At 44.2% G+C, this 9,624-nt stretch overlaps 1 non-coding gene across 1 annotated transcript; it reads right to left on the bottom strand.

Annotated features, from left to right (window-relative positions):
• Positions 1-4,445: 4,445 nt before the first annotated feature.
• On the bottom strand, positions 4,446-4,518 carry TRNAV-CAC (transfer RNA valine (anticodon CAC)). Its single transcript has one exon. It is a non-coding gene; the product is annotated as a tRNA-Val (tRNA).
• Between the last annotated feature and the right edge of the window lie 5,106 nt (positions 4,519-9,624).

The raw sequence follows: 9,624 nt of genomic DNA, 5'->3' as shown, positions 1-9,624 counted from the left end.
CTTAAAACTAGAAACAAACCAAATGTCTATCAATAGATGAATGGAAAAACAAACTGTGATGTATCCATCCAATGGAATGCCACTTGGCAGTAAGAAGGAATACACTAGTGATATACTCATCAACGTGAATGAATCACAGACATATTGTGTGGAGTGGAAGAAGCCAGATACAGAAGAGTGTATGTTGAATGACTCCATTTATATGGAATTCTAGGAAATGAAACTAATACATAGTGACAGAGGTTGCCTGGAGTTGGAAGTGGAGTAAAGGGTCAAGAGAGGGTGATAGCAATGTTATGTGTTTTGATTATGGTGGTAGTTACGTGGGTGTGTATATATTTGTCAAAATCCATTGAACTGTTCACACTCAAATATGGGTGCCATCTAGTGTACATAAATTACACCTCAGTGAACTACTTATTACTTACAGCTTAGATGATTGATTTCTTGAATATGTGTAAGCACATTTGACTGTCCTTTATGACTGGATTACTGTATATTCTGTTGATTCTTATTTTGTGGTTGGCTTTACTCCTTTGATAATTATATAAGTTTAAAGAGCTAAAGCTCTAAACTGTTCTTAGAAAAATGAACACTACATATATGTAAATTTTAAAACAGTTTTATCTCTCAAAACAAAAAAAAGTACCTCTAGTGATTTCTTAGGAACAGTAAACGGTGAGAAACCCTTATGGTATGTGTTTCTTGGCCAAAATTCTAGTGATTTACACTGAAAGTGTTGCAAGCATTTCAAGAAGAGAAGGCTTGTTTTAAAACATAACTTCCTTCTGGAGGAGGGTATAGCTCTGTGGTAGAGCGCATGCTTAGCGTGCATGAGGTCCTGGATTCAATCCCCAGTACCTATGTTAAAAATGAATAAATAAATAAATAAGCCTAATTACCACACATACCCCAAAAAAAGGCAAAAAATAAAGTATTAAAAAATAAAATAAAATAAAATATACCTCAATAAAATGGATATTTCAAAAAAGAAAGATTTGACATCATTAATCAATAGGAAAATTCAAATCTAAACACAGCGAGATATTACTTCATACCCATTAGAATAGCTGTAATCAAAAAAAGGAGAAAGCAAATGTTATTTAAAATAACACAATAACAAAATTAAAATGCAAGGACATGGAGATATGAAAACCCTAGTGCATTGTTGGTGGGAATGTACAGCAGCTATAGAAAACAGTATGGTGGGTCCTCAAAAAATCATACATAGAAGTACTATATGATCCAGCAATTCCACTCCTTGGTGGGACTATAATACCCAAAAGAACTGAAAGCAGGGGCTCAAATAGGTATTTGTAGACCTATGTCTATGACAGCATTAGCCACAGTAGCCAAAACGTGGAAACAACAAAACATCCATCAGCAAGTGAACAGATAAACAAAATGAAGCATATACAGACAGTAGAATATTATGCAGCCTAGAAAAGGAATTAAATTCTAATTTATGTTACAACATGGAAAATGTTATTCTAAGAGGAATAAGCCAGACATAAATGACAAATACCATTCCATTAATGTGACGTACCTAGAACAGTCAAATTCATAGAGACAAAAAGCAGGGCAGTGGCTGCCAGGGGCTGGGGATAGGGGTTGGAGGAATGATAAGTTATTGTTTCATGGGTATCAAGTTTCAGTTTTGCAAGATGAAAAAGTTCTGTGGATGGTTGGTGGTGATGGTTGCACAACAATGTGAATGTACTTTATGCCACTGAACTAAACATTTTAAATGATAAAATTTATGTTTTGTATATTTTACCTCAATAGGAAGAAAGGAAAGAAGGAAGGAAAAAAAAAAAGGATGCCTCAACCAGTTGTGCCCATCCAGGGACAGGACCAGGCCAAGGTGCTGCTGGCTCTCAGACCCCACCACCTCTCACCAAGACTATGCACGGACTTCTCAACAAACATGTCTCATTTCACAAACAGTGTATTCTGCCAGGCAGATGAGCAGGACTCAAAGCAAAGGTATTCAAAGGATGAGTCGGGGCTCTCCAGGGACAGAAATAGTGGAAAGGCACAGCAAGGGCAAAGGTTCAGAGGTGGGATCATATCTACTGTGTTCTGAGAACTCCAGTAGCCTGACTCCTATGCAAGAACAAAGGGCTCATGGTGAGCAGTCAGGAGGTAAAGCTGGGGTGAGGCCAAAGAGGGATCTTGAGATTCATAGTCATCGGAATTTCTCTCAGGGGCAGCAGTGAGCCATTCAGTGACTCTGAGCAGAGTGTTGACTTACATGATCTGAGTTTTAGAAAGATGGTGGAAGGAAATGGGCTGGAGAAGGTGAGTCAGGAGCAGAGTACAGGGCTTGGGTGTCAGGAGGTCCCGCTCTTCCAGAACTGCCCTCAGCCAGTCGGACTTCTTTTATCCCAGTCAACCGCAAGCATTTCACCCTTGTGTGCCATTTTGAGAAACATTAAGATCTCACACCCTTTTAACATTCCAGAAATGTCTAAATAAGTTCTCTTTGATGAAAAACAAATCAAAGAAATTCCTAATGAAGAAGAGTTCTTAAATTCTACCCTTTCCAGTCCTCTGCCTCCTCACTCCTACCCTCTGCTCAACTGGGAACCATTGCTCTATAGCAAACCCAAGAGGAAGTGCCACTTACAAGGTCTGCCTGGGCTGTGAGCGTCACTTTAGACACATCTTGTCTGGATTAGAGCCTCCTTGGGGTCTCAGAACCATCACAGGCCGTGGCAAGCCCCCATGCTAGGAGTGCCTTCCCTTCTCTACATTCTGGGTGGGTGTGAGGGCTGTCAGTGAGAGGGAACAGAGCTGACCAGCTGGGTGCCGTCTACCTGGAAGCTGCTCCTGCCTCTCTGGTCCCCGTTGTTTCCCTAGTGAGCCCGCCCATAAGGATCACCTGTGGGTCTTGTGAAACACAGCGATGCCCGGGCTTCTCTCGAGATGCTGAACGAGCAGCATCTGGAAGCTGCATGCTGAGAAGTGCTCCGGGTGATTCTCAGGACCGAGCAAGCTGGAGATGCCATGAAGACTGTGTGCTCTGCTGGTGACTGTGGCTGCTGCCCTGAGAAGGAGAAGAGGCTTACAGCACAGCGGAAGCCTGAGCCTCTCTCTCCGGGGTGATGACCACGGCTTTCACTTGGCTTTGCGCGCCCGAGATGGGACGAGTGGGCCCACTGAGGCTTCTGCAGCACAGAACTGGGCCCAGGACCAAAGGGTGTGCACCCCCGGTGGCCTCCTGCTTTCCTGTGTCCCCCCAGGGAGATGGACGGCCTGCAGCTCAGCACCAGGAGCCTCAGAGCTCTGATCTCCATCCAGCCGACGCCCGAAAACCAAGATTCTCACAGACAAGAGAGGAAAAGTCTGCCCAGGGAAGGTTTGTTCAGTCTTTCTTGTGAAGGGGGCTTGAGGTTTGGGGGCCATTTTGCTAAACTTTAGGAGACACCTGAATGCAGTGGACCTGGCTGGTTTTTAAAAAATACTGTTTGATACGAGGCCTGGGAGAACTGAAAGGAAAATGCTTGGTTGTCCCTAGGTAATCTGAGCTGAATTGCTGGAAGACAGAGGGGAGGAAAGAGGGATGGGGTGAAATACGTGCATATATTAAGGAAGAAATAGAGAATGCAAACACGCAGGGAAAAAGTGGGTGGTCTTTTTACATACCCTTCATTTTTGTGCAGCATTGGAGAAAAAAATCTTGTTTCAAATTCATGAACATTCACTTAATTGTAGCCTAACTTTCTATGCTAGTGCAAATTTTTCTGGAAACAGAGCCCGAGACAGGGTGTGAGTACAGTTTATCTGGAAAGTCCAGGGAGCACTTCCAGGGAAGTGGGGAAATGATGGAGGAGGGAGATGGGAACCACCAAAGGGTACACTAGGAACCTAGTTACTCCAGAGGGTTCCTGGAGCTTAAACCTGGGAGACGGTGTAAATGATTCTGCTTGACGGGCAAGGGAGCTGATATATTTATACACCAGCATCTGAGTGTTACTGTTTGACTGCAGTTCCTGGGGTGAGGGGGAGTTAATTCCCTGTCACTTTTCAACTTCTGAGCAGGACCACATGGACAGTTGGAAGTCAGCCAGAAGATAATGACTCAGTGAGGCTCAAAAAATGTGAGCAGGGCACTGACAGCATCTGCTGCATTTTATGAATCCCCAAACTCACTTTAGCCCTCCTGAAATATTTTGACACAGTGCATAGAACGTAATTTAATCTTGTCCTCATGGCTAAGCGGCATCATAAGAGTGTCAGTTATTTTAACCTTCTCTGTTACAGCTGTTATGGGGGTGGTAGAGTGATTTGCTTTCAACAGCAAGCTTGTCGGCTTTTGGAACTTCTGAGCTTTTGCATGTGCTTCTTATTATAGTTCTTTTTAAAAAATACCTTATTTTGCTTATTTTTTGGTTTTTATCTTGGGGGGTAATTAGGTTTATTTATTTACTTGTTTATTTTGATGGAAGTACTGGGGATTGAACCCAGGACCCCGTGCATGTGAAGCACGCGCTCTACCACTGAGCTGTGCCCTCCCCACTGCCTTTTTATTGTCTCTTCCCCTTTACCTGCAGGCAGACGTGGTGGTGTGCCTGCCTCCTGCAGCTCCGTTCCTTCTCCCCAGCAGACTAGAGTCTGCTGGGAGCTGGAAATCAGACAGATAATCAAGCTTGTTGGAATTATGATCATAAAAGGAAAAAGATGCCAAAACAGCCAAGGGATGTCCTATGAAGGTTCTGAAAGTCTTTGTGTCACCTGGCTCCTCCTAAGCCATTTCTGCCTCTTCCTTGAACCTTGGCTGATCATTGTGCTGTTGGACAAGTGACTTTGGGACAAGTATGAGGTCTTACTTCTGATGTGGCCAAAGGGATTCCTCATACAGGATACGTTTGCCTTCTTGACGGAGACACAGGAAGGAACTGCCACCTCACACAGTCCCTGCAGAAACTTGTGAGGGAGCCAAAGAGGCCACCTAAAGAGAGCCTGGCCTTATCAAAGGCAAAGCAGGAAGGACACACCTAAGTTGTGAAGATGCATGTTAGATAATCACTAGAGTTAACTCTGAAAAGCAAGAGGTGGGGCTGTGGGCTTCTGGGAATTCACGGGACCAGACTCCACAGGCAGCCACAAGAATTCACTTAAATGAGACCTAGACCCTCACACTCTAGTCACGTAAGAAATGTAGCAGAGTCACAGGTTTCTGTTACCTCCACTCGTGTGGACGGAGAGGGACATGGGAGTGAGACTACTCGAATCTGGCAAATAGATCTTACAGGCATCTTTAGACCATTTAGGAAACAGAGGCTTCAATTACAACATCATTTCCAGGGCAGCAAATTACCAAGTAAGACAACCAATTACAAACCTCTATTTAGAGATTAATGATTTCTTTCATAAGCCCTGGCAAAAATTTCTGAAGTCAGACTATTTCATAAGACTCCCTCGTTGGTAACACTTACAAATAGTCACTACATCTTTATAGGAAACAGGGGAGCAAGATTGGTCCTCTGTGAATGGTGTCAGTTTGACATTTTGGGGATAATGGTCTTAGTATTAGTTTGGAGATATTGAATTGATGTCTCTCTTGCAGCTGTGAGGAAGAGTGATATCTCATTCTTATCTTTCTGAGACTCCCCCTCCCTTTTTTTTTGGTCTAGTGGTTAATTAAGAAGACTTGACAGTTTCAAGTTGAGGTTGCAGAAGATCATTAGACTAACTTATAAGGAAAAGCAAGTATGAGGAGCTCAACTTTTATTAGAAGGAATTGAGATACAGCAGAGGAGGATTTAATTTCATAGTAACGGAATAAGGGTATGCGATGTTCTTCCGCAGGACTGAGGTGGCTATTTTGTTTTGGAACAAAGTCATGAGTCATATCGAAGATGAAGAGTCAATGCTGCACGCGGCAGCTCGGCCACAAACCCAGAGTCAGCCTGCTCTGAGGACGGGGTAGAAGGCACGGTTAGTCGTGGGGCAACCGGGAGACTCCTCAGCCACAGCCTCCCACTCAGCTCACCATCCAAGGCAGCGTCTTTCAAATGATGGGATGTGTACAAGATCAACAGATGGGCAGCTTGTTTGTTCTTACCCTCTAGTCAGATTTCTAAAATGAAACCTAAGAAAAATACAAAGAATGTTGCCATCCGTCAAACCCAGATAACTTCCATAGTTCTTACAGAGCCCTTCACTTGAGAAGAAAGGTAGGAATCATGTTTAGAACAGTCTGGTCACTTAGATTTCATTGCATATAACTCAGCTTTTCCTTTTATGTGTGTGTGTTTCTCATGGATTTTGTTCCTTTTTTTAAACATTTTTTTATTGATTTATAATAATTTTACAATGTTGTGTCAAATTCCAGTGCACCTTATTTTTTTTTTAATTGAAGTATAGTTGATTCATAATGTTGTGTTAGTTTCTGGAGTAGTGATTCAGTTATACATATATATATTCTTTTTCATATTCTTTTCCATTATAGGTTATTATAAGCTATTGGATATAATTTCCTGTGCTACATAGTAGGTCCTTGTTTATCTGTTAAAGTTTTTCAATCTCGCTTATCTGGTTCTCACTGGAAATCTGTTCTTCCTCGCTGATGCCACCAGCAGGTTACAATGGTGGCAGAAGATAGATAATAAGTATTGCTCTTAACTTGGGTGGCCCGTTGGGGGCGTTAGCACATCACAATCTGTACAGTATATGTTTGTCATCATGACTTTTGGTCACACAGGAAATGTTACACACTCAGCATACCATTTAACAAGGCAGTGAAGTCCACAGTTCATTATTCATCCACTCTTTTTATTCAGTGAGTTTATTTGTTCGCCTACCACGGGCCAAGCAGAGACCAAAGCCCTGGAGAGAGACAGGAAAGGACAAGACATGATGTCTGGTGCACTTGAAAACTCAGTGTCTAGTGGGAAAGAAAGGCACATAAATCATCTTCCCAATAAGTGACAAATGTCACTGTAGAGAGGTATGTGACAGTTCCCATAGGAGTTCTAAGGACGAAAGGCTTGGATCACCGTCCAGGGCGGTGGTCCTCAACACTGGCTGGCCTGGGGGAGGAGTAGATCTTTTTAAAAGAAAAACAAAAGGGTGTCTGGGCCCCACCTCAGATGAATGGAATCAGAATCACTGAGGACAGAGCTCAGGCATCACTATTTTTTAAAAATCTCCCCAACATATCCATGTAATGGACCATATTTAGCAATAAAAAGGAATAAAATGCTCATTTATACTGCCACATGGCCGAACCTTGAAAACATTATGCTGAGTGACTTTTTTTTGTAATTCCATTTACATGAAATACCCAGAATAGGTAAATCCACAGAGACAGAGAGTAAATCAGTGGGTAATGGGCATGGGGTTTCTTTCTGGGGTGACAGAAATATTCTGAAATTAGCAGTGCTGATTGTGCAACAGTATGAATATACTAAAAACCAGTGAATTGTACTCTTGAAAATGGTGAATTTTATCTCAACAAAAATAAAACTGGAAAAAAGGGGGGATTCTAACCCACAGCCATGATTGAGACCCACTAATCTAGGGGAGGGACTACTAGCGTGTTTGGAGATCATTATTATGGATTTTTCCTTTTGTTTCAGGTTCCAGTGTGGCTCCATATACTTGATCCTGTCTTTATTTAAATTCTGATATTTTATTCATCATGAATTTTTATGCATAATTTTATTTTTTATGATATGTTTATAGACATAGTGTTTATCATGATTACTCAGTTCCTTTAAATTTTGCACACTGATTCCCAACTCCAGGGCCAAAGCTCATAGATTGAGGGAGCCATTAGCATATGGGAGAGTTAAAACCACAGACGTGAGTGGGATGGCACTGGGGGAGAATGTGGAGCGAAAAGAGAGAATAACAGGCCAGAACTGGGGGTGGGGGGACATTCACGTTTAAGGGCCAGGAGAAGGAAGAGGAGACTTCGTAAAGGAGACCAGTAACCAATGAGGAAGGAGGCAAACCAGAAGACAGTGGTGTGATAAAGACTGAGGGGGACAGGTTTCCAAGAGAGGGTGTCGAAAGCTTTAAGGGCCCGGGAACAATGCCATCCAGAAAAAGGCACCGGACTGGGCCAGGGGACTGGGGTGTGATGTCCGCAGCGGCGTGGGAGGTAGGAACAGAAAGGGGAGGGTCGAGAGAAGGAAGTTCCCCACTCTGAAGGGAAGGAGCAGAGGTGCTGGAAAATGAGACAGAGTTGAATTTAGCTTATAATGTATTTTAGGACAAAAAAAACTCCGAACAGTTTCGTGAAAAGAAAAGGAATGAAAACCCGGGAAAGGAGGAGCTTTGAAGAAGTGAGAAATCGGGAAGACTGCGGGAGGAAAGGTAAACACTGAGGGTCGTCCAGAGGCGACCTGAGGAAGGACCACTGTCTGCTCCTGCCCTTGAACGGAACTGCCTGCACAGGCCCAGGCCTGGGAAGATGCCGCAGGCTTCCTCACTCTGCTTCCAGAATTTCTCTGAGCCTCCGTCACCTATCTCCCCTTCCAGTCTTCCTCATTCTTGGCTCTTCTGGTTTCCTGACCTCTCCCAGGGCCCCATTTTGGCCCCAAGCCTCACAGCTTTCACCACCAGCTCAGCCACAAGATTAGTGACCTCGTGTAGGAGTTGCTCTCCTGGTGTTAATTTTTGTCATTTCTCCTGGAAATTCCACCCTCACTCCACCACAGAATCTGCCTGCCGTGTTCCTCGGTGGGCAATCCGCCATCATCATGGCCTCAGGCCTTTCCTCAGCCAAGCCTGCCCTGCCCCCAGCTCCTGCCTGGTGAGTGTGTGGGTAAAAGGGGGACCTCTACTCAGCGATGGCTTCCCCCTGAGGGCCCCTTCATCAGAAAGGCAGGAGGACCCTTCTGTAGTCCAGTCATCTACTGTGGGAGGGGTTCATGGAGAGCCTGGGTACCAGGCATGGTTGACAAGAGCCCCAGGTGTCCAGCTGGGCTAGAAACAGGAATTAAGACTTTTCTCCCCAGGCATTAAGAAAGAAACTCCAGCATGGGAATTTTGCGTAGGATGGATTCCTGGGTGGGGATTAGCAAGGCTAGGACAGTCCGGGGGTACTGAGTGTGAGGAAATGGAAGGGTTGATGAGCATGTAAATGAAGTGGTTGCCATGGAGTCCGAGCAAGTTAGAGAAGGAAAAGAAGCAGGGGCTGGCAGGTTAGGAAGATGGGTGGGAGACAGGGAACACGGGCGGTAAAGCGGGTCAAGAGGAGCTTTGATGGGGGAGCAGGAAAGGACAAAGCCAAACACCAGAGGGTGTGAACAAAGAAGGCAAAAGAAAGAGTCACAAAAGAGGGGAGGAGACAGCTCAGTGGCAGAGCACATGCTCAGCATGCACGAGGTGCTGGGTTCAGGCCCCAGGACTTCCATTTAAAAAATTAAGCAAGTAAATAAAAACCTAATTACCTCCCTCCCCCTAGTAAAATAAAGTAAAAATTAAAAAAAAAAAAAAGAATTCCAAGTTCCAGAGGTGGAGCTGTCTGGGGACATGGCAAGGTGGCACTGTGGCCATGGAGGGTTGTCAAAGGGGAATTGAGGTAAAAGGTCAACAGCCAGGAAGAATCAGTGAGCTGCGAGGCTCTGCTGGCATGAGGTGAGCAGTGGTTCGATGTTCTTCCCATCC

The sequence above is a fragment of the Vicugna pacos genome, chromosome 3, assembly GCF_048564905.1.
Source record: "Vicugna pacos chromosome 3, VicPac4, whole genome shotgun sequence".
Lineage (NCBI taxonomy): Eukaryota > Metazoa > Chordata > Mammalia > Artiodactyla > Camelidae > Vicugna > Vicugna pacos.
This window is presented reverse-complemented; position numbering and strand designations above follow the sequence as displayed.